At 43.2% G+C, this 25,155-nt stretch overlaps 1 protein-coding gene across 1 annotated transcript in view; it reads left to right on the top strand.

Annotated features, from left to right (window-relative positions):
- Positions 1–25,155, top strand: part of RNF213 (ring finger protein 213) — a 454,388-nt gene that overhangs the window by 20,019 nt on the left and 409,214 nt on the right. The gene's annotated exons all lie outside the window — the stretch shown is intronic.

The raw sequence follows: 25,155 nt of genomic DNA on the forward strand, positions 1-25,155 counted from the left end.
ATGGTAGCCAAACTGTTTCTAACTTCAGCTTGTTCAATTTCACTTTGACAAAATAACCTGCACACTAATTGGTTTCTATGCAGTTTCTATGCCAGGTTTTGCATTCTCCTTTTTTAGTAAACAACCCCTATGTGTTCTTAAGCAAATTGTTTCTGTAGTTCTTGTGCAAAGTTTCTAATTTGGAGATCCCACCAATATAGAAGATCCTTTTTGTAAGGTGGCAATGCTAAGTGTTGTCAGTACATCCAAACTCAAAGTGAGAAAATTTCATATATTGCTGTTAATCAGTCCTTAGGCCCCATTCACACTATGGTGTTTTGATTGGTGGGCAGAATTGCCACGATTCTGCTCGCGATTTCAAAACACTCTGCTAAAATGACAAATCTCATAACTGCGTGTTCATGTGCCATTTATTTTAATAGTACCTGAAAATGCGGTGCGGTTTTGCCATGATAAATCACATTGCAATTGCAACAAACTGCATTGCGCAAAGCATGTCACCCAAAAAAGTTTAATAACTTCTTTTGGGCAACACGCTGCATGTGATTCGGTTTGCCATGGTTGCAGCTCTATTTATCATGGCAGAATTGCACCATGTTTTCAGGTGCCATTAAATTGAATGGCACCTGAACACACAGTCTGCGATTTGGAATTTTAACAGAGCATTTTGAAATCGCGGGCAGTATCGCATCAATACTGCCCATGATTCAAAACATCATAGTGTGAAGGCTGTTTTTTTTTTTTTTTTTTTTTTCTTTTTTAGTGGGTTTTTTTTCCTTTTTTTAAAAAAATCTAGTGATCTTGCCAGTAACATAGTTCCTGGCCTATGTTGATATGATGATAATGCTTACTCACCATACCTCATCTATTGATAAGGAAATGTTGCTAACCTATGGCGGGTCTTCTGTAGTCCTCAGGGATAGCTGAGCACAGTGCAACTGATTACTGTCAACGCAGTGCAGAACACATTACGGCACACCTCTGATTGGCGGTTCTGGGTTTTTGCTCTTGAATTAAACCCGTCATGATAGAAACATGAAGGCTGCCATTACAGTTTTTTTTTCTTCTGAAAATGATAGTTCCATGTCTGTTATGCTGGCTTATTTATTTATTTCAGGTACTTGTATAGCGCCATCAATTTACGCAGCGCTTTTTTACATATATATTGTACATATTCACATCAGTCCCTAACCCTCAATGGGCATACAATCTAAAGTCCCTAACTTACATTATTCATACATACACATACTAGGGCCAATTTAGACAGGATCAAATTCACCTACCAGCATGTCTTTGGAGTGTGGGAGGAAACCGGAGTACCCGGAGGAAACCCACGCAGGTACAGGGAGAACATGCAAACTCCAGGCAGGTGCCATTAGCATATTGATAAAACGAAGAGAGAGGGATCAGGGAAGGCAAAATATAACCAGCTTAAACTTCAGCTTTAAGAACACTTTGGCTGTTTTTCAACAAAATTGTTACTTTTTCATATTTAGCTACTTCTGTTCCCATACGTAAATCCAGAAAAACCTAAAAAGGTCTTTTTTTTTTATTCTTTTTTTGCTTTGCCTAATACCCAATATAATGGATTATGTCATTGAATTGATGAAGAAATATGTGAAAATGAAAAAAGACTTGTGAACTACAGGAACCACCAATGCTTTAACAAGGAACTGAAATTTGGAAGCTGTGCTCAGAAACAGCAGGCAGAGGGCAAAGAACTTGTAACTAGTATTGCATGCATTTTCACTGCAGCTCATCTATCTCCACTATGGACTTACTATGCTTTGTTCTGTACAGCGTGTCTAGGTTTTGCTTCGTTAAGTCAGAGCAGGGTTGCCATCCTCCCACGACTTTTTTTTTTCCTTGCCCAAAAAAATGCCTGAAAAAACACTTCCTTTTTTTTTTTTTAACTTTTTTTTTTTTTCTTTTGACAACCTGAAATTTGATAGCAGCTCCTATGAGACACTTTTTTGAGTTTTCTTTTGGTGATATTTAACCACTTACCTGCCGCTGTATAGCAGATATACTGCTACACGGCGGCACGGGTGCACAAAATCACGTGTATATTTACATGATTTTGTATTTCCGGGTAGGGGGCACGCACACCCTAACTGCGCTACCATTCGCGGGTGCCAATCACCGGGTCCCAGCCAGTGATTACTGGCGATCATCGACAGGGAGGAGGACTGCTTTGTTTACCAACAGTCCTCCTCCCTGTCAGTATGGGCACACTGCTCTGAATGGCTGAGCAGAGCCACCTAGTAAAACACTTCCATCACACAGTTAACCCTTTGATTGCCCTTTATGCTAACTCATTCCTGCCCAGTGCCATTAGTACAGTGTCAGTGCTTTTTTTTAGCACTAATCACTGTATTGGTGTCACTGGGGATCTCAGTGACAACAAGTCAGTTCCCCCCAGTGTCAGAATGGCCACCGCAGTCCCTCTATAAGTCACTGAGCACCGCCATAAGTCGCTGATCCCTGCCATTATTAGTATGAAAAAAAATTTCCAGTATCTATATTGCCATTTTGTAAATGCTATAACTTTCACGTATACCAATTAATTTACACATATTGGGATTTTGTTTTTAGCAAAGACATGTTGCAGAATACATTTTGGTCTAAATTTATGACAAAATTAGATTTTTTATTTTTTTTACTGGACATGTTTAATAGCAGAAAGTCCAAAATATTGTTTTTTTTTTCTCAAAAATTGTTGGTCTTTTTATAGCGCCAAAAATAAAAAATGCACAGACAATCAAATACCACCAAAAGAAAGCTCAATTAATGGGGGAAAAAAGGACGTAAATTTAATTTGGGTGGAGTGTTGCATGATTGCGCAATTTCAGTTAAAGTAACGCAAACCGCTTCTTTAACTGCTTCCTGACCGCCCTAAAGCAAAAATGCTGATACAGGACGGTGTGGGTGCGCAAAATCACGTGTATATATACGTGATTCGCGCTCCTGTGGTTTTCACGCCCCTCACAGATAGCGTCAGATTGCCCGTCGGTACACCAGTAATCACATTTAACCCTTTGATTGCCAGGAACACGCTCATACACCATAAACCTCCATTGCTTGTATAGTGTCTGAACAGATTAATATTTTTAATCAGATGAGCACTATACCAGTGTTCACATTAGTATAGTGTCCCCAAAAACGCAGCGTTAGCGGGATCAGCCCCGGCACCTGCCAGCATCTGCGTTTAGCCCCTACGCTTACCCCCCTCCTCCACCAAGTGGGTCACTGTCACTTGATTCTGTTTGCAGAATCAGGCCTGATCTCTGTTAGCACTTGCCAGTAAATTTTGATGACTCTCATATGCAGCTCCAGTACTAGTGCCGCTCTACCTTTTGGTGAACTGGCGAGCACCAGCGACCTAGTACATCCTGGTCGTTCACATACCAGCACTGCAGTATCACTTGGTGACGTGGCGAGTCCCATAAGTGCAGTACAAGCTGTTGCGGTGGCTGTAGCAATCGTGCACACCGAGATGGACGCGGTCATCCATCTTGTTAAGAATCTTCCATTTTGTATCATCTCTCTCTCCCAAATCAGGCTTCCTCCTCCAATTTTCCCCCTCCTTCAGGAATGTGGTCTGTGTGTGTTTGCTGAGTTCAAAAGGCAACAGGCCCCAGTGGGAGAGCTCCAAAGCTGTAAATCATACACTAGCTAGGTGCCCCTCTGTCTGCAAAACCTTTGCTGGAGAAAGGGTCATCAAGCCATAAACCAGCCCTCACTGAGTTTCAAATACATTCCAGGAGGTAATAAAAACAGACTTGTATTTCCAAATAGGAAATAATTACGCAAACATGGAACACATATTTGGATGGCTCACTGTAAGACAAGTCGCCTGGTATATTACACCCCCTATCTGACATACACAGGAGAGCAGAAAATTATATCTCCTTAACCATTCAAGCATATATTTCATATTTCATATCTAAGCATTCAGCAGATGATTCTGGGTATTAATCTACTCGTGGAAAGAATGTTATATGTAACTAGGAAAAGTTATTGGCCATAGTATAATTTGTGAAGGCTTTGGTCAAAGCCTGAGCTCGCCGCCTACACAACCCCCTCCCCAAATGAGGCGATTGGTTCTCTGAGTCAGGGAGACACCTTGTGGAGTTCATAGAAAAGCTAAGCTGAGTTGAGCTAAGTTTAAGAATTCTCCCTTTTTAACATCAGAACCAACTTTGGGAGAAAACGCCCTTTTGCTCAGAAAACTTGAAAGCTGCTTAACCCAAGGCTTTTGGCAAGTACTTTATCTAAATTCCTTTCTGTTATATATTTGCTGTGCTATTGTTTTCTGTATATTTGTATATATATATTGGCTACATCTTTTTTCTGTAAATATTTTTATATTATATTATATTATATATAATATTATATATTATATATATATTCAGTGCATTGTTAGGAATGATCTCTGCACTGAAGGATTGTAACCTTTGTGGAAACTGTCCTTAGAAACAAGCAGTGCATATTATATATATGTATATATATATATATATATATATACAGTTGTGACCAAAATTATTCAACCCCCACTGAAATTGAGTGTTTTGGCCAGTTTGACATTGCTTTTGATCATTCAGTCATCTTGCTTACATTTACATTAAAGAGGCACTTGTAGGTCAGACAAATATAACATAACAGTTATAATGAAATAACCACAAATGTCTTTTCTGTGCTCACAGCATTATCAGTTTTATTCAACCCCCAAGTGACATTCAATCTTAGTACTTAGTACAGCATCCTTTTACAGTTATAACAGCTTTTAAACGTGAAGCATAGCTTGACACAAGTGTCTTGCAGCGATCTACGGGTATCTTCGCCCATTCTTCATGGGCAAAGGCCTCCAGTTCAGTCACATTCTTAGGCTTGCGCACTGCAACTGCTTTCTTTAAGTCCCACCAGAGGTTCTCAATCGGATTTAAGTCTGGTGACTGCGATGGCCACTCCAAAATGTTCCAGCCTTTCCTCTGCAACCATGCTCTAGTGGACTTGGAGGTATGCTTGGGATCATTGTCCTGTTGAAAGGTCCAACGTCTCCCAAGCCTCAGGTGTGTGACGGACTGCATCACGTTTCCATCCAATATCTCCTGGTACTGAAGAGAATTCATGGTACCTTGCACACGCTGAAGCTTCCCTGTACCTGCAGAAGCAAAACAGCCCCAAAGCATGATTGACCCTCCACCATGCTTCACAGTAGGCAAGGTGTTCTTTTCATCATAGGCCTTGTTCTTCCTCCTCCAAACATAGCGTTGATCCATGGGCCCAAACAGTTCTAATTTTGTTTCATCAGTCCACAGAACACTATCCCACAACTTTTGTGGTTTGTCCACATGGCTTTTGGCATACTGCAGTCGACTCTTCTTATTCTTTGGAGACAGCAAGGGGGTACGCCTGGGAGTTCTGGCACGGAGGCCTTCATTACGCAGTGTGCGTCTTATTGTCTGGGCTGAAACTTCTGTACCCACATCTGACAAATCTTTTCTCAGTTCCTCAGCAGTCACACGGGGACTTCTCTCCACTCTACGCTTCAGGTAGCGCACAGCAGTCGAAGTCAGCATCTTCTTTCTGCCACGACCAGGTAGCGTTTCAACAGTGCCCTTTGCCTTGAATTTGCGAATGATGCTTCCTAAGGTGTCTCTTGGTATGTTTAACATCTTTGCAATCTTCTTATAGCCATTGCCCTTCCTGTGAAGAGAAATCACCTCTTCTCTTGTCTTCCTGGACCATTCTCTTGCCTTCACCATGTTTGTAACCACACCAGTAAATGTCTAGAAGGAGCTGAGTATCACAGTCATTTTAAAGCTGCCTAATTGGTGCTTATTATGCTTGATTGCTGCTCGGTGACATCCACAGGTGTTTTCAATACCTGATGGAAAGCACCTGTATGAACCTCTGTTCTTCAGAGTGGTAGTCTTTAAGGGGTTGAATAATTGTGGCAATGAAGAAACCACATAAGAACCATTTACTACTGTATTACATAAACAATTGATGTCATTTTAGTTGCATTTGGGTAGTTACAACGTCCTTGTAGGATTTGATTCTGAATACAATTCCAAATGTACACTATAGTCCCTAAACCCCTTTACAGCATTGGGGGTTGAATAATTTTGGTCACAACTGTATATATATATATATATATATATAGAGAGAGAGAGAGCGCAACTGCTCCTTCCTTTTTCTACTTTCTATTCTATCTTTGCTTGCAATTATGCCTGGTGATGCAGAGTACAGGAAAATGAGCAAAAGTGATTTGAGTACATGAGGAATTGACGTCGATTGCAAAACTTGTGAAGATTTGATTCGGGACCTACAGGAGCATGATAGCCGAGCAGACCAGAACTCGGGGGAACTTGCCCATGCAGGGGTTCCCGCTACCTCCGATCCCAGTGGCTCAGAGATGGCCTCGCAGGATGGGCATACAGAGACTGACACTGGAGTATCATCAAATGTTATCCTAACACCACGGCCTGAGCAGGCCAGCACCTGAATGCCTGTAACCAGCAGAGACTCTCCTCAGATGCAGGAAGCCCTGAAACGCATCATGGAGACAGATCCTGGGGCATACCTGTGGTTCCTTGAATGCCAGGCAACGGCGGACCGAGAAGCTGCAGGATGCCGGGCTGAGAGAGAGGTGGTGCACAGGGGAGCTGATCGTCGGTACGAACTGGAGATGACGAGGCTCCAGCAGCAACGACAGGTTCAGAACCTCGGATCCTTAGAGCATAGGGACGCCTCCCTGACCGTGGGCACAGCAGCCAAGTTTCCAGTGATGTAAAAAGATAGTGACATTGACATGTATTTACTGTCATTTGAAAAAAAACATGCTGTCAGTACCATCTGCCCCAAGCACAATGGGCTCGCTACCTGACACCAGGGCTACGAGGCAAGGCCCTGGATGCATTTGTCGAATTGCCAGAAGGGCAGGACGACGATTATGAAGCTTTAAAAGATGCCATCATCTGGAAGTACCAGATGACCCCGGAAGTGTACCGCAAGCGGTTTAGGTCCTTGCAAAAGGGACCTGGGGACTCTTACACGGATGTGGCAAGTCGCTTATGCACCATATTCCGGCAGTGGACTAAAGGACTGAAAGCTGACTCCTACGAGTCTTTGGAGAATCTCATGATACGAGATCAACTCCTGCATTTCTGCCCGACAGACGTCACACAGTTTGTCTTGGAAAGAGAGTCAGCATCTGCTAAAGCTGCAGCCAATCTGGCAGATACCTATGTCCACACGCGGGTGTCTGACCATCGCAAGGCTCCTCCGAACGGCTGGAAAGGAGGGAAATCACCCATAGCAACCCCTCCTACGCCGGTGAGTCAAGCTCCCCCTTACCCAACACCTGCAGCACTTGGGGCCAAGCCATTCCTGGCTGACTACTGCAGATGTTTCACCTGTGGGAAATCTGGACATTTCAGGACGCAGTATCCTGAGCAGAAGCAGATGACATCACCTGGCCAGCAACTCTTTTTCCGTGCTGTTTGTCCGCAGGAAGATGCGGGTAACCCCCGCCAACTTGCAGCCAGTCACTGTGGGCAACCGGTCTGTAACTGGTTTCCGTAACACTGGGGCAGAAGTCACCTTGATCCGGCCAGAGGTGATTGAACAAAGGAACCTCATCCCAGGAAAGTTCCTTACCCTCACGGGAGTTGGGGGGACCCGTTCACGCATACACTGTGCAAAGGTATTCATAGATTGGGGTGTGGGAAGGGGGATGAGGGAGGTGGGGGTCTCGGATGAAATTCCCACACCTGTTTTGTTGGGTGCCGATTTGGGTACTCTTGTGTCCTGTTATGCCCCTGCTGAGAATACCCAGAAGGCCCCCCTTGAACTCTCTGGACATGCCAAGGTACTGTGTGCAGATGTTGGGGTAATGTCTGGGCAACCTGTGGATGGACAGAGGGAGGGTGCTGGGAATAGTGGGGCTACAGGATTCTCCATTACCTGGAGGACGAGAAGAAATCCCCTTGCATGGGGAAGCAATGAACTCATGTGTCATTGATATTATAAACGTAACTGTTGATAATGATGATGATAATGATGACGATGATGCTGACATTGATAATGTGGATGACAATGTTGAAAATACTAATGATGTTAATGATGATGATGGTCATGATGATAATAATGATGCATTTTCATTGTTGGGGGTCACCCACAGTGCTGTGAAGTGCGCAGAGGTACAATCTCTGGGAGCTGAGCAAAGGGATGTTCTGGATAGGCTTTTCCTTGCCCAGGCACAGAGAATTCTACCTTGATAATCGCCCAGCTGTTGTCCTTGCATGGTACTGGACAGCCGGTTGGTACTTGTAGTCCCGCGGCCGAGGCAGCACTGAGGGGGGACCAACATGTTGCATTCAGCAGCAAGCTAGCTGTGAGCTTCCCTGCTGAGAAAGGTACACAACAGCCGGCTGGTACTTGTAGTTCCACGGCCAAGGCAGCACTGAAAAGTGATCAACACGTGGACTTCAGCAGCCAGCTAGCTGTGAGTTTCCCTGCTGAGAAAAGTAAACAATGGCTTGACAGGGATGGTGAAATGAATGGTCTACCAACAGGGGGCTTGGGAACTGAAATAATGTCACCTGATCTGGCCTGTCACCATGTATGGGGAACATCTGAAGCCAGGGAGGACACCCCTCCAACTATTTCTGACTTCGATTCCCTCCCAAAACAACAGGCAGAAAAACATGTGTCATAGGCAGTGACCACACACCTGGGTTGGAAGTGCGTGGGGACTCACTGGAATTGATGACCGCCCTCCCCTCAGAGAGGGAGCTTTGGCCTTCAGCTCCAATCACCTTTCCTTTCCATTCAGGTACAAAAGCTGCTGGCAATGCCTGTGGTAGATGGTGTCTGGGTTCAGGGAAACCCGGGGAGAGCTCACTGTGCTGTTCATGAGTTGGATGGCAGGGTGTATCCTTCCCTCATGCCTTCGGCCCACCTCATCTCACAGGAGGTGCGGACTGAATGTGCCAAAGAGACAGAGGGAATAGCGCAGTCAGGGATCCAGGGGTCCCGCAGGGTCTGGGCATCACCGGTAATCTCGGTCCCCAAACAGGATCAGATGACCAGGCTTTGTGAGGACCCTGGAAAAGCTCCAGCCCTGTGGTTGTGGCCTACCCCATGCCCAGGAGCCATGAAGTAATGAAGCATCCGGCAGGTGCCCGCTGTCTAACCATCATGGACCTGAGCAGAGAGTATGGGCCACCATCTCTAACCCAGGAGGCTCAGGATGAGTCAGCCTTCACCACTTCAGGTGGCTTGCCTGAATTCACGGGAAAGCTAATTGGGGTTGAGAACGCACCACTCACCTCTCCAGGGGTCAGGAATGACCTACAGTGTGCAGTGGAACTGTGTGCAGTTGCCCACTTTAGGGGCCTTGCAGTGTTCGGCCTGGTCTGGGAAGAGAAACTTGGGCCCCTCTCACTAGTCAGGAACAAACTGCCCGTACCTAGCCTGACAGTCGAGAATGGTAACTGTCAGAGGGGCATGTCAGTGGTGCAGCCTTGGGAACCACTGGTAGGAAGAGACCCCCAGAGGTCTGGAAATGGGGAGACTGAGGCAGTTATGGCCTGGCCTACTCCCCAGACCAGAAAGCAGGTTACGTCAGTCTGGGGTACAGCTGGCTACGGTAAGATGCCTGGGTGCAACTATCATGGCTCAGCTGAACCTGTGACTGACCTAGCAGACAGGAAACTGATGGAAATGGTGTCCTGGATGCTAGCAGGTAAAGAGGACTGTTCTTCTTGGATGAAGGTACCTGTGGACACATCTGGGAGGCAAGTTCCGGAATTCGCCTGTCTGGTTCCGGTACACACAGGCGCCACTACCTTTGGGTCAGATGTAGTCCTGGGCCTGAGGAAGGAGATGGGAGAAGGAAATCTCATTCTCTACCTTGACAAGAAGCTACATCTCAATATGTTCGCATATGACACCCCTGAACAGAAGTGTTGTGTGAACAGGTGGGCACCACGGCAGTGGCCACGATATCCGGATAGTCACAGCCGGCTGGTGCTCACCCCTGACAGCTCACTTGGTTGGCACAACAGTGTTGCTGGGGAGAACAGCACCCTTCTCAGAAGGAACCTGGTTCTCCCGCAGTGCAGTGGTACCAGATCACCCCAAGGTGAGCCTCTGGGCAGAATGGGTCTGTTCCCTGGTCAGGCAAACCAGCGGCAGAAGTCGGTTGTGTCAGGAGGGAAATTGCAGTCCCCTCCCATGCAACAACCTGAGGGGGAGGTGTAGCAATCATGCACACCGAGATGGACGGTCATCCATCTTGTTAAGAATCTTCCATTTTGTATCATCTCTCTTCCAAATCAGGCTTCCTCCTCCAATTTCCCCCCTCCCTCAGGAATGTGGTCTGTGTGTGTTTGCTGAGTTCAAAAGGCAACAGGCCCCAGTGGGAGAGCTCCAGGGCTGTAAATCCCACACTTGCTAGATGTCCCTCTGTCTGCAAGACCCTTGCTGGAGAAGGGGTCATCAAGCCATAAACCAGCCCTCACTGAGCTTCAAAAGACATTCCAAGTGGTCATAAAAACAGACTTACATTTTAAAACCCAGTTTTCCATATAATTTTATATCTCCAAATAGGAAATAATTACGCAAACATGGAACACATATTCGGATGGCTCACTGTAAGACAAGTCACCTGGTATATTACACCCCCTATCTGACATACACAGGAGAGCAGAAAATTATATCTCCTTAACCATTCAAGCAGATATTTTTTTTTATCATATTTAACCGTTCAGCAGATGATTTTGGGTATTAATCTACTCGTGGATAGAATGTTATATGTAACTAGGAAAAGTTATTGGCCATAGTATAATTTGTGAAGGCTTTGGTCAAAGCCTGAGCTCGCCGCCTACACAACCCCCTCCCCAAATGAGGCGATTGGTTTTCTGAGTCAGGGAGACACCCTGTGGAGTTCATAGAAAAGCTAAGCTGAGTTGAGCTAAGTTGAAGAATTCTTCCTTTTTAACATTGGAACCAACTTTGGGAGAAAACACCCTTTTGCTCAGAAAACTTGAAAGCTGCTTAACCCAAGGCTTTTGGCAAGTACTTTATCTAAATTCCTTTCTGTTATCTCTTTGCTTTGCTGTGCTATTGCTTTCTGTGTGTGTGTGTGTATATATATATATATATATATATATATATATATATATATATATATATATATATATATATATATTGGCTACATCTTTTTCTGTAAATATTTTTATTGCACCCTTTTAACCTTTTAGTGATAAATCTTACTTTCTGAAAGTGTTGAACTGTTTCTAAAGCTCTTTAATGCAAACTCAGAACCCCTGCCTCTGAAAAGCGCTACTGTGTGTGTGTGTTTTAAACTTCGGTATAACTCTGCCTGTGGTGACAGTGGTATACCGACAATTATTCAATCATCATAGTGTTATTGCTGGTATTGCCGAGTTTCCTCTTTCTCTGTACAAAAAGGAGGTGGTGGCAGTGTGAAGGGTTAATTATGTAATTAACCTGACCCAGTAACAATTGCACTCAGGCTGCAGGTACATCGATTGTGGTCCGTTAGCTGGAAAATCTTTGTGCAGGGTGCAGCTGGGCGTGGCATTGTTATGCACGTGACAGCACGGTTTTAGATTGGCTAGTCCTTCGGTCACGAGTTTGGTGAGAAGGGCTGGGGTCTGACGCCGCGATCGTCACAGTGACGAGCACAAGTATTGTCCCACAACCACCAAGAATTCGCAAACAGGCACATAGAGCCGCTAGTATCCTTCTGGATGTGCTTGCAAATCCCGATTGGAAGCCCACAAATTCTGCAGCACCCATACTTACCCCATTCACTGCCTAACCCGGAATTCAGGTGGAAACAGCAAATTTAGCTACTCCCCTTAATTTTTTTGGAGCGGTTTTTCACTGAAGATCTGTATGCATTGATTGTGGATCAAAGCAATTTACAGTGGATATAAAACATTTACACATCCCTGTTAAAATGTCAGGTTTCTGTAAAACAAATGAGACAAAGATAAATCATTTCAGAACTTTTTCCACCTTTTAATGTAACCTATAAATTGTACAACTCAGTTGAACAACAAACTGAAATCTTTTAGGTGGAGGGAAGTAAAAATCAAAAACTAAAATAATATGGTTACAAAATTGTGTACACGCTTCAATTAATACTTTGTTGAAGCACCTTTTGATTTGATTCCAGCACTCAGTCTTTTTGGGTATGAGTCTTTTTTGGGTATGAGTCTATCAGCATGGCACATCTTGACTTTGGGAATATTTGCCCACTCTTCCTTGTGAAAAGACTCCAAATCTGTCAGATTGCGAGGGCATCTCCTGTGCACAGCCTTTTTCAGATCACCCCCACAGATTTTTGATTGGATTCAGGTCTGGGCTCTGGCTGGGCCATTCCAAAACTTTAATCTTCTTCTGGTGAAGCCATTCCTTTGTTGATTTGGATCTTTGTCATGTTCAGCTTTCTAGCAGACACCTGAAGGTTTTGTGCCAATATTGACTGGTATTTGGAACTGTTCATAATTCCCTCTACCTTGACTAAGGCCCCAGTTTCAGCTGAAGATAAACATCCCCAAAGCATGATGCTGCCACCACCATGCTTCACTGTGGGTATGGTATTTGTTTGGTGATGTGCAGTGTTCTTTTTGCGCCAAACATATCTTTTGGAATTATGGCCAAAAAGTTCAACCTTGGTTTCATGTGACCAAAACAAATTTTCCCCCATGCTTTTGGGAGACTTCAGATGTGTTTTTGCAAAATGTAGCCGGGCTTGGATGTTTTTCTTTGTAAGAAAAGGCTTCTGTCTTGCCACTCTACCCCATAGCCCAGACGAAGAATACGGGAGATTGTTGTCACATTTACCACACAGCCAGTACTTCTAGATATTTGTGCAGCTCCTTTAAAGTTACTGTAGGCCTCTTGGCAGCCTCTCAGACCATTTTTCTTCTTGTCTTTTCATCAATTTTGGAGGGACGTGCAGTTCTTGGTAATGTCACTGTTGCGCCACATTTTCTCCACTTGATGATGACTGTCTTCACTGTGTCCCATGGTATATCGAATGCCTTGGAAATTCTTTTGTACCTTTCACCTGACTGATACCTTTTAGCAATGAGATCCCTTTTGATGCTTTGGAAGCTCTCTGTGGACCTTGGCTTTTGCTATAGAATGTGACTAAGAAAATGTCAGGAAAGACCTACTAGAACAGCTGAACTTTATTTGAGGCACTTTAAATGATGGCAGGTGTGTACTGACTCATATTTAACATGATTTTGAATGTGATTGCTTAATTCTGAACACAGCTACTTCCCCAGTTATAAGAGGGTGTGCACACTATTTTTTTAGTTTTGTATGTTTACTTCCCTCCTAAAAGATTTCAGTTTGTTTTTCAATTGAGTTGTACAGTTTATAGGTCACATTAAAGGTGGAAAAAGTTCTGAAATTATTTATATTTGTCTCATTTTTTTACATAACAGAAATCTGACATTTTAACAAGGGTGTGTAGACTTATCATATCCACTGTATATGCACAACAATTTATTGCCTTGCCAGGCCATTCGCAAGCAAACCCATTATGGTTTCCATATTAAAAAATTTTTTGGGCCTAATCCTCAACATGGGCATTCTAAAAATAAAAATGAATTGCGGTTGTATTAATCCACTGACCCAATTCATCATATGCCCATGTTCTCTGCTGCCATGGCCAGGCATAGATATGAGAGTATAATGTGTTTAATGCATTTCAACGACAACACACTGTGTTGTCCTCGTAGTGACCCTGAATTTAACCAGCTCTACAAAATTCGAAATCACCTTAACCAAAAATTTGTGATTGTCTATACTCCCCTGCAAAAAATCTGTGTTGATAAGTCCCTCATTAATTTTTCTGGCTGCCTTGCATTCAAACAATTTCTCCCTAGCAAGCGTGCCAGATATGGATGGGGTCAAGATGTATAAGACCTGTGAGAGGGCAACAGGCTATATATATAAGTATCTGATTTCCGAGAGAAAAGATAGTTACGTGTAGTCCCCGTGATGCCCAGACTACATGGGGGCCAGTGGCAAGATAGTATGGGACTTAGTATCATCCTTTTTCCATATGGGGTACCACTTATACGTGGACAATTTTTATTCAAACGTGCCGCTCTTTAGACGTGTACAATTTTGGAATTGGTGTATGTGGCACCTTGCGACCTAAGTGGGTGGATGCAGGGCGGTATATTCTAATGGTGGGCATACCACACACTTTTTCTGGCAGAGATTTCTTCTCTTGTTTTCATTCAGCCAATGGGCTGCATACAAAAAAAAAAACATATATACCCAACAAGGATCAGCGACGTACTGGTACATCACTGGACTTTGGTTATACCAGGATGATGCCTACAGCTTCAGGCATCATCCTGGTATTGTTGTTTTCAGCCAGCGATCGGCTTTCATGTAAAAACAATTCTGGCAGCTAATTAGCTGCAGGATTGCTTTTACAAGAAGCTGGAGTCGATCCCCCCCCCCCCCACGCTGCCTTCCAAGGCCTTTTTGGGCAGTCCCGTGCCGTCGGGGGAACCTGAGAATGCAGCCGGTGTTTCTGCCAGCTGAACATAGAGCTGATTGGAGACCGGAATGGTGCCAATCATCTCTATAGTCTAAGAAATCGGAAGCTGCAAGTATTTCATCACTTCAGTTTTGCAGGATATAAACAGCACCATTTATAAATTGGGAAAAGCATCTGATCTTGGTGAGATTCGATAATGTAAGGGCAGAAGAGATATATAGAGTAGGATAGACCCCAGATTTCTCAAAAAAGAATATATGACAATGCCCATTGAAGTTCTAGGGGATATTTTCATTCCCTGTGATAGCATTAAAAGTGATAAAAAAAAAATGAAAGGGGCAGTGTAAAAATAATGAAAAAAATCAAAATAACTTAAAAAAAAAAAAAGCACCCTCACCCGCAAGCATCGACCCTGTGCCGGTTTGTAAACAGTGGTTGCACCATGCATGTGAGGTATCGCCACGAACGGCAGATCAAGGGCAATAAGTCTAGCACTAGACCTTCTCTGTAAATCTAAAATGGTAGCTTGTAAAGGCTTTTAAAGCATTGCCTATGCATATTAAAATTGTATGCAGTTTGTTGCCATTGCACGGGGCATGCACAGTTTTAAAGCATGTCATGTTTGGTATCTATTTAGTCGGCATACCATCATCTTTTATATTTTATCAAGTAGTTGACCAATATATTGTGTGTTTGTTCCTTAAAAGAAAAAAAATGTTTTTTGTTTTTTTTCAAAAAGTTTGCGTTGGTACTCGCGCAGCAATTTTTCAATGTGACATCAAAAATTGTAGCACCCACCATCTTGTTCACTAGGGTGTCTGCTTTAAAAAATATAATGTTTGGGGGTTCAAAGTAATTTCCTTACAACAAATACTGATTTTGTTCATGTGAACAAAAAGTGGCAGAATAGAATTGGTCTTCAGGTGGTTAGAAGAGTGAATGATGTGTGGCATAAACTTCTAATGCTGGGCATAAAATGCCCCCCCCACCCAAAATTGATCCCTTTTTGGAAAGTAGACACCCCAAACTATTTGCTGAGAGGTATGTTAACCTCTTGGCGCCTGTCGTATGCAAATGTGCAGCCGCCCGGCGTCTGGGCCTTGACGCCGAGCGGCCGCACATTTGCGTGCAATTAAGAAACACATATGTGCTGACAGCGCGCACCTTGCATGCTCCCAGCACACTTGTCCGGTACTCACTGAAAGGTCCCGATCTCTTTAAGGGTTTCAGAAGCTGGGAGGCGGGGCGGGGTTTTAGGGTCATGTGACAGCCGTGATTCGCTGGCGCCAAGGGGTTAAGTCAATAGAAGAATTTTAATTTTTTACCACAAGTTTTTGGAAAATGACAAAGAATATTATTTTTTTTTTTTAAACACAAAATTGTCACTTAATTGATTTATTGTTCATACATGCCATGGGTATATGTGGAATTACTCCCCCAAATTAAATTCTGCTACTTCTCCCGAGTATGGAGGTACCACATGTGAGAGACGTTTTGGCAGTTTAGCCAAAATCCAATAAGCACCTTAAGGCTTTTAAAGGGCTTTAATTCCTTATTACACTTCTCGACTACCTATCACAGTTTCAGAGGCCCTGATATGCCAGGATAGCACCCCCCCCCCTCCCAAATGACTTCTTTTTTGGAAGTAGAAACCCCAAGGAATTTGATAAGAAGCATGGTGAGTATTTTGCAGATCTAATTTTTTTCTCACAAGGTTTTGCTATCCTGGCATTTCAGGGCCTCCAAAACTGTGTTAGGTAGTAAGGAAATGAAATGAGGAAGATACGCACCTTCAGGCTTTCAAAGTGGTCCTTGGAGGATTTCAGGCTCCTGTATGTAGTTAGGCTCCCAAAAAGTCTCATATGTGGTATCCCCATACTCGGTAGAAGTAGCAGAATGTATTTTGGGGTGTAATTCCACATATACTCATGGCTTGTGTGAGAAATATATCATTTAAATGAAAACTTTGTGTAAAAAAAAAAAAAAATACATCTTCCATGGACTCAATACAGTGGCAAGAAAAAGTATGTGAACCCCTTGGGATTACGTGGAGTTTTGCATGAATTGGGCATAAAATGTGCTCTGAAAGTCATCTAAGTCACAACAATAGAAGAACACAGTCTGCTGAACATAATACTACACAAACATTAGATGTTGCCATGGTTTAATTGCACATAACATGTAAACATTCACAGTGCAGGGAGGAAAAAGTATGTGAACCTTTGGACTTAATAACTGGTTGACCCTCCTTTGGCAGCAATAACCTCAACCAAACGTTTCCTGTAGTTGCAGATCAGACCTGCACAACGATCTGGAGTAATTTTGCACCACTCCTCTTCACAAAACTGTTTCAGTGTAGCAATATTCTTGGGATGTCTGGTGTGAATCGCTCTCTTAAGGTCATGCCACAACATTTAAATCGGGTTGAGGTCAGGACTCTGACTGGGCCACTCCAGAAGGCGTATTCTGTGCTGTTGCAGCCATTGTTTTGTTGAATTACTTGTATGCTTTGGGTCATTGTCCTGTTGCATCACCCATCCTCTGCGGAGCTTCAGTTGGCGGACAGATGGTTGTACGTTTTCCTGCAAAATGTCTTGATAAACTCTGGAATTCATTTTCCCATCAATGACAACAATCCGTCCAGGCCCTGAGGCAGCAAAGCAGCCCCAAACCATGATGCTCCCTCCACCATGTTTTACAGTGGGGATGAGGTTTGATGTTGGTGTGCTGTTCCTTTTTTTCTCAACACATAGTGTTGTGTGTTCTTCCCAAACAACTCAATCTTGGTTTCATCTGTCCACAGTATATTTTGCCAGTAGTGCTGTGGAACATCCAGGTGCTCTTTTGCAAACTTCAAACGTGTTGCAATATTCTTTTTGGACAGCAATGGCTTTCTCCGTGGTGTCCTCCCATGTACTCCATTCTTGTTTAATGTTTTCCTTATTGTAGATGTGTCAACAAAAATGTTAGCATGTGCCAGAGATTTCTGTAGGTTTTTAGCTGACACTCTGGGATTCTTCTTTACCTCATGCAGCATTCTGCGCTGTGCTCTTGCAGTCATTTTTACAGGATGATAACGCCTAGGGAGAGTAGCAACAGTGCTAAACTTTCTCCATTTGTAGACAGTCTGTCTTACCGTGGACACGTGAACATCAAGGCTTTTGGAGATACTTTTGTAACCCTTTCCAGCTTCATGCAAGTCAACAATTCTTGATCGTAGGTCTTCTGAGAGCTCTTTTCTGCGAGGCATGGTTCACACCAGACAGTGCTTCTTGAAACCAGTAAACCCAAAACAGGTGTGTGTTTTTTAAGGGCAGGACAGCTATCAGCAACACATCCAATATCATCACACTGATTGGAGTCAAGGTTGGCTCACTCCTGGCTCCAATTAGCTCTGGGAGAAGTCATTAAGCTAGGGCCTCACATACTTTTTCCTCCCTGCACTGTGAATGTTTACATGTTATGTGCAATTAAACCATGGCAACATCTAATGTTTTTGTGTAGTATTATGTTCAGCAGACTGTGTTCTTCTATTGTTGTGACTTAGATGACGTTCAGAGCACATTTTATGCCCAATTCATGCAAAACTCCACGTAATCCCAAGGGGTTCACATACTTTTTCTTGCAACTGTATGCCTTTAAGCAGATAGCTTAGGGCAGGCATGTCCAAAGTCCGGCCCGCGGGCCATTTACGGCCCGGGGGTCGGTTTAATACGGCCCTCCAACAGCCCTCCCTGCTCTGTGTAATGTGGCACTCCCTTCTATGGCAGACAGTCTTCTGCTTGAGAGCAGAGGGCAGTGCGCATGCCTGACTGCGGTGTGTTCTCCCTGGTCTGTGTAAATGCGGCTGTCGCACGGCCCTCCCTTCTGTGGCAGACAGTCTTCTGCTTCAGAGCAGTGCACCTGCGTGACTGCGCCGCGCTGGGAGCGACAGAGGGCGGTGATGTCAGGGCTGGGCTTCCAGCGTGAAGTGTGTTTCTCTTCCCCTCCCGGCTGCCGAGCAGAGACTTCAGCTCCAGCTACCTTTTTCACCCTTCACATTAGTGCAGGTAAGTTTTTTTAAAATTTATTTTCAGTACATTGTGAAAACTCAGTTGTCAGTTGATCTTAATGTTATGAAATGAAAAGTCTGTCGTTTGCAATTAACTTGGCATAAAATAATTTATTTGCATTTAATTGTAATGGTTCAAAGAATGTGCGGATAAATGTTCGGCCCTCCACCATGTTCACTTCATCCAATCTGGCCCTCTTTGAAAAAAGTTTGGACACCCCTGGCTTAGGGTGTCTGCTTTCCGAAAAGGGGTCATTTGGGAGTGTTTGTACTGTCCTGGTATTTTAGCACCTCATGAAATATGATAGGCAGTCAGAACGTAAAAGCTGTATAAATTCCATTATCTATACCATCGTTTGTAGACGCTATAACTTTGACACAAAGCAATCAATATACACATATTGGGATTTTTTTTTTACCAAAAACATGTAGCAGAATACATTTTGGCCTAAATGTATGACAACATTTGAGTTTTTTGGATATTTTTATGACCGAAATGAGAAAATGTTGTGGTTTTTTTTTTTTCAAAAATGTTTTTGTTTCAATATTTTTTTGTTTATAGCGCCAACAATAAAAAGCGCACAGGTGATCAAATACCACCGAAAGAAAGCTCTATTTGTGTGGAAAAAAAAAGGCCATAAATTTCATTTATGTACCGTATTGCAAGACCACGCAATTGTCAGTTAAACTAGTGCAGCGCTATATAGCAAAAAATGGCGTACATTGCAGTATCTATACCATAGTTTGTAGACGCTATATCTTTCACACAAAGCAATCAATATACACTTCTTGGGATTTTTTTTTACCAAAAACATATAGCAGAATACATTTTGGCCTAAATCTATGACTAACTTTGAGTTTACTATATATTTGTTATAGCAAACGTTTTCTTCAAACGTTTCGATCTTTTTTTTTGTTTATAGTGCGAAAAATAAAAAGCGCACAGGTGGTGAAATACCACTGAACGAAAGCTATATTTGTGTAAAAAAAAAGGACGTAAATTTCGTTTGGGTACAGGATTGCATGACCGTGCAATTATCAGTTGAAATAGTGCAGCGCCGAATAGCAAAAAGAGGCCTGCTCATTAAGGGGGGTAAATCCTCTGGAGGGTAAGTGGTTAATCACCACTGGGTTTTTATTTTTGCTGTATAAACGAAAAAAGACAGAACATTAAAGAAAAAATGGAAAATGAAGAAAGTAAATAAAATTTTATTTTGTTTCACAATGTTGCTATTTTGACAAGTTATTTCTCACTCATGGCATAGGCATATTTACAAAAACATAAACAACAGAGGGCACAAACGCCTAATGCAATACCCTTGACATTTTATTGAATAAAACAAATATAAATTATACTCACAAACATTGCAAGCTAAAAGCATACAAATGCATAAAGCCACGTAGAAAAGTCCACTATCCAACACCACCTGGAGACGAGATGACATCAAGTCACTGACCATAGCTCTGAGGAAGGGAACTGGATGCCCAAAACATGTCTCTGTTGTTTGTTTTATACCGTGATGGATTTTCCTGATCCGAGGAGGGCTGAATTGCCTTTTCCCTTTTTACACCCTGGTTGCTACTAGACTGGTTATCACGGTCATATGATGGGTGCCTCTGTCCACCTCTGAGCGCTTGGGTGCCAATTATGCTTGTTCTATTCATGCTTACAAATACACCCCAAACTCATTCTACTTTATTACGCCTCCCATGTATAGGGATGCCACACATGTGAGACACTTTTGCTGCCTAGACAGATAGAAGGACCTAAAAACCAATGACCTTAGGCTTTCAAAACGAAAAATATATATCTCTGATTTCCTGATTACCTAGCACATTTGTTGAAGCCCTGAAGTGCCAGGACAGGAGAAACACCCACAAAATAACCACATTTTGCAAAAAAAAAGACCCTCCAACTTCAATAATTAATGGTATTGCGAGTTTTTTTGAAGGTGACATTTTTTTGCCACAAGTTTTTGGAAAATGAAGGAAGAAAAAAAAAATATATTTTTGTAAATTTAATAAGATATTTCTCGCACACACACACAGCAAAGCAAAACAAGCACTCGCAGGTCAGGGAATATTGCTTAGTGTAGTGTCACCTATAGCAATCTCCATTCCTTCAAGCTAAGCAAGTCTGGCCTAATGGTACATGGCTTCCCCCAGGAATGCTATGTTCAGTGTCTAGGAAGTACAGGAGGCTGAATAAAGGGTCAACAAGAGTTCCTGTGGTTCAAGGAGTGCAGTTTTGTGCAGGGGATGGCTGGGACTGATGTCACACAGGAACGTAGTCAGTGAGATGTGCAGATGGGTCAGTTGAGGTGGCATGCAGAGACTTGGCCTGTACAGGTGGTAGGCAGGGGTGACACTACACAGGTGTGGCAGTGATTAGAAACTCTGTTTTTGGCTTTGGTGACACTGGCACTAATGTGGCTAGCAATCAGGAACACTATTGGCTTACAGTGGTCTGGTAACACTGTATTGATGTGGTGGCAATCAGGAACCCTGGTCTGGTTACCTTGGCACTCCTGTAGCTAGCAATCAGGAACACTGTTGATGGCTTACACTGATCTGGTGACACTGGCTGCACTTGTGTGGCTGTGATCAGGAACACTGTTGCTGGTTTACACTGGTCTGATTACACTGGGATTGATGTGGTGGTGATCAGGAACACTATTTCTGGCTTACACTGGTCTAGTGACACTGGGGCTGTTGTGGCAGCAATCAGGAACACTGTTGTTGTCTTTCCACTGGTCTGGTGACACTGGGACTGGTGTGGTCTTGATCAGGAACACTGTTTCTGGTTTACACTGATCTCGTGACATGGCAGGGCAGTGCCAGAATAGCCCCATTCACTTGAATGGATCTCCTTTAGTGGCGGTACTGTCTGCCAAAAGTGAGCTAGGGTATAATTTTTGCCATGGCTGCAGCATGTGTTTCACCGCTTCTGGTAAACACAGTCAGGGGACAGTAATACTACGGCTCAAATGCCTACTTTTATTACTCCCAACAGCAAGTATGAATGAGTCCTTACATTGATTGGTGGCATGGTTTTTTTTTTTATAATGATAGAAAATAAAACTTTTACACGAAGATGAGGAGGGGGAGCATGTTCAGAGGAAAAAATCACTCAAATTATATTGAGATTTGTAAAATAATATTTTCCTCTGGTCCTCTTCCCCTTTTCCTGTGTTGCTTGCACTGTAACAACCTGCTTAGTGCTCTCCATGGTACCAGATGCTGCTTCTGTCCCTCATTATTCCAAATGTTGGGTTAAAAAAACCTCTTGTGGGAGGTGTTACAGGATCTGAGGTGTCAGTTTTGCATCTGCCTTTCACCTGGAATTGTGAAACCCCTGCTGCCTAAGGTCAAAACGTGGTGGTGGGTTCAGAGTGGACATAGTATGATTAGTAGAGCCAAATGAAAGCGGAGCATGCATTTGCAGAGCTCTCTCCACATATGAAGTCTGAAGCACTGGAAAATGACATCATCCAGCTTCAGGCGGCTCCACATATGACAGTTGCAGACTGAATCTGGAGTTTCACAGATGTTTAAAGTTAAAGATGATAAAGCGGTTGTAAAGCACTGACATATACATAGACTCCTAAGTGGTCCATTGATGGCTTTCAGGGGGTCTGTGACAGTTAAATAAAAAAAATTGTAATTACACTCACTATACAGCCCCCCCCCCCCCCCCCGTCCCAATCAATGGTTTCCCATTGAAAGGAAAGAAAGAAAACAGACACAACCACTGCTTATAATGTCCTCCTCTAAGCTTCTGTTCATTCATTTTTGACCCATGTTTACCATTTGAATTTAGATCATCCTTCTCTGCACAACTGCAATTTTGTTCTACTTCATAATAGCAAGTGCTAATTCTCATTTTATAGTAGTAGTCCATCTTTCATCACATTAGCAATCCCACATTGTGATACAAAACGGGGAATATAGTGAGGCATTGATTGTGACCTGGAACAAGAAGCTACCTATCCCTTTTAGTGGGGTTAAGTCACAAGCTAAGTGAATGAATACATGGACATAGGGGAGCTGATCATCTACTGCACTACAAACTATCACCACAACATGTGAGCCCATCATTACAAGGTAAGGCAAAGAAAAGAAATGACACAGAGATTGTAACTACACTAATGCCTAGTTAAAACAGTAAAAACATTTGAAAGTGTACAATGCTTTTAATGCAACATGCAAAAATATACAATAAAGCATTGCTGTAGTGCACTATGGTGGGAAACACAGGCATCTCTGAAGTACTTTGAGAGTTTTTGGCAACCCAGACTGAGCTCTTGTTAAAACAAACACAAGGACAAGCAAATACACAGGACTATCTAACAGAGTGGAGAAGCAGAAAACAGTAAGTTAATCATCCCATCATGTGGCAGGAGCATTGGAAAAAATCAGAAGGATTTTTAACAGACTTCACCTTTTAAGTCCAGCAGTACACTGACGCAAAACAAGTACACCTGAAAGATTCAACACCCAAACACAAAGGTAGTAAACTGTACATTCCAGTGTAGTGAAAATTGCAAAAACCTGTACATTGGGGAGACAGTGTCACCTGTCGCCCACATACAGGGCTTTCTTTCAGCCAAGATGCACTGATGCTTTATACCGGCACCTCAGGCACATATGCTGGGTGTTTGTGCTGGCAGTGGGAATGCCTGGGTGTGAAAAAAACACCATAAAAATTCCCCAATCTCCAAACTGATGCCATACAAAGGTTTTTTTTGTAATACATTCAACTACAGGGAAATAGCGTGGGACGAACTTATTGCAGCTGGGCTGCTAAGTAGCCCTATGGTTGCATTTCTCGTGAAGGATTAAAAGTTTAGCCTATCAGTCCTTTGCAGAGTGAAAGTGCCCCTGCCTTTCCTTCTTTTACAACTGGACCTGTCTTCACCCCCATTAATTGTGAAGACAGCTCCGGTCTTCCTGTCCTGACTGCTGGCTGTCTTTGTTCAACAACTCAACTAAAGCAAATACTCTAGCTGGCTTGTCTGCAGATTGCTCCAGATGGTAATTCATTTATTCTTATGTTTACCATCCCTACCCTCATTGCAGATTGTTCTAGTTCAGAAGCTATCTATTGTTGCTGCTGAAGGAATCTAATGTTGCTGCATGGGGCTCCATTATTGTTGCTGAAGGGTCTGTTGCTCGTGGGGATTTTATTGTTGCTGCAAGTGGTTCCATTTTTGTCGCTGCAGACAAATTTACTGTTGCTGTTGGGGAATTTATTACTGCTGGGCGATCTTCTGTTGCTGCAAGGGGCTCTATTACTTGTGCTGAGGGACCTCTTATTGCTCCTTGGGATTTATTGTTGCTGCCGGGAAATCTGTTGTTGCTGCTACCTCTACTCATTAAAAAATATGAAAAGCAAATAAAAATGTACACCCAAGTCATTTAATTGAAAAAGCTGTCCCACAATGTAATTCCACCTTTCCTGGCCTGCCATGCTCGGAAAAGGGTCTGGTATTTATAGAGGAGGAATGCCACACATTATTTTTCTTGACCTGTGCTTGAGGGTCCCCCCTCAACCTGTAGGGCCTGTTATGAAAAATGGGCGGAACCTCACACTGTGTGTTTACATGTTTACACTGTACTCACAGACAAAGCATGTATCTAAAAAGCATTTGCATAACGACAACGGCAAGCAAGGTGTTCCAACTGTCAGTGCGGTCAAATGGCTGATGCATTTTGGGGACGAATCCCTTTCCTCAGAGCTACTGACCAGCCTCTGGTGCAGATGTGTAGTGAATGGATGATGGGAGCCTTGCTGGTGTCACCAGCAAGGCTCCCATCATCCAGTGGGAACACCTTGCTTGCCGTTGTGGCCATCGTCATTATGCAAATGCTTTTTAGATACATGCTCCGTCTGTGAGTATGTTTTTACCTTTTATACCTTTCAATATACCTTGGATAATGCACTAGGTGTGTGCGCCACCTGATTAATTTCTAGTGGCTCATTTCCCTGTCGGAGGAGGGCTGCACCCCTGAAGCATTTCCTTTGGTTGTCGCTGTCCTGGTTCCCTTGGCTTACCTTTTGGCTGTGCATTTCCTGAGGCGCTGGAGAGTACATACGATAACATGTTTACACCGCTTTGTTTTTATGGCTGGAGATTCCCAGCAAGCAATTGAAAGGACCTGGTGACATCACTGGCTTCTAGGATTGCTACTGGTTGCTTTACTACCATTGAGCGCAGAAGAAAGAAGCATTTTACTTCAAGGTCTACTTTGATGTATTTAAAGGTTTCAAATCCTGTCCACTGTTTCCGTTCTTTCCTTGAACCTGACTATGTCACATGATTTCACTGGGGCATCCCCTCTCCAAGCTCTCTTAGTTCCCCAGCCAGTGAATATGGTTGTTTTTTTGCTACCTTTATATATATCTTAGGCAGGCCATGCATAAGTCATTTTCCAGCAGGTTGAATGATAGAAAATGAATCGATTTCCCCATTCACACATTCAAGGTGGATGGGGCAATTCCTCCCGCAGAGTTATTGTATTCTGACAGTGG

This window comes from Staurois parvus, unplaced genomic scaffold, assembly GCF_062004578.1.
Source record: "Staurois parvus isolate SC_StPar_1 unplaced genomic scaffold, SC_StPar_1.0 ptg000286l, whole genome shotgun sequence".
NCBI classification, from domain to species: domain Eukaryota; kingdom Metazoa; phylum Chordata; class Amphibia; order Anura; family Ranidae; genus Staurois; species Staurois parvus.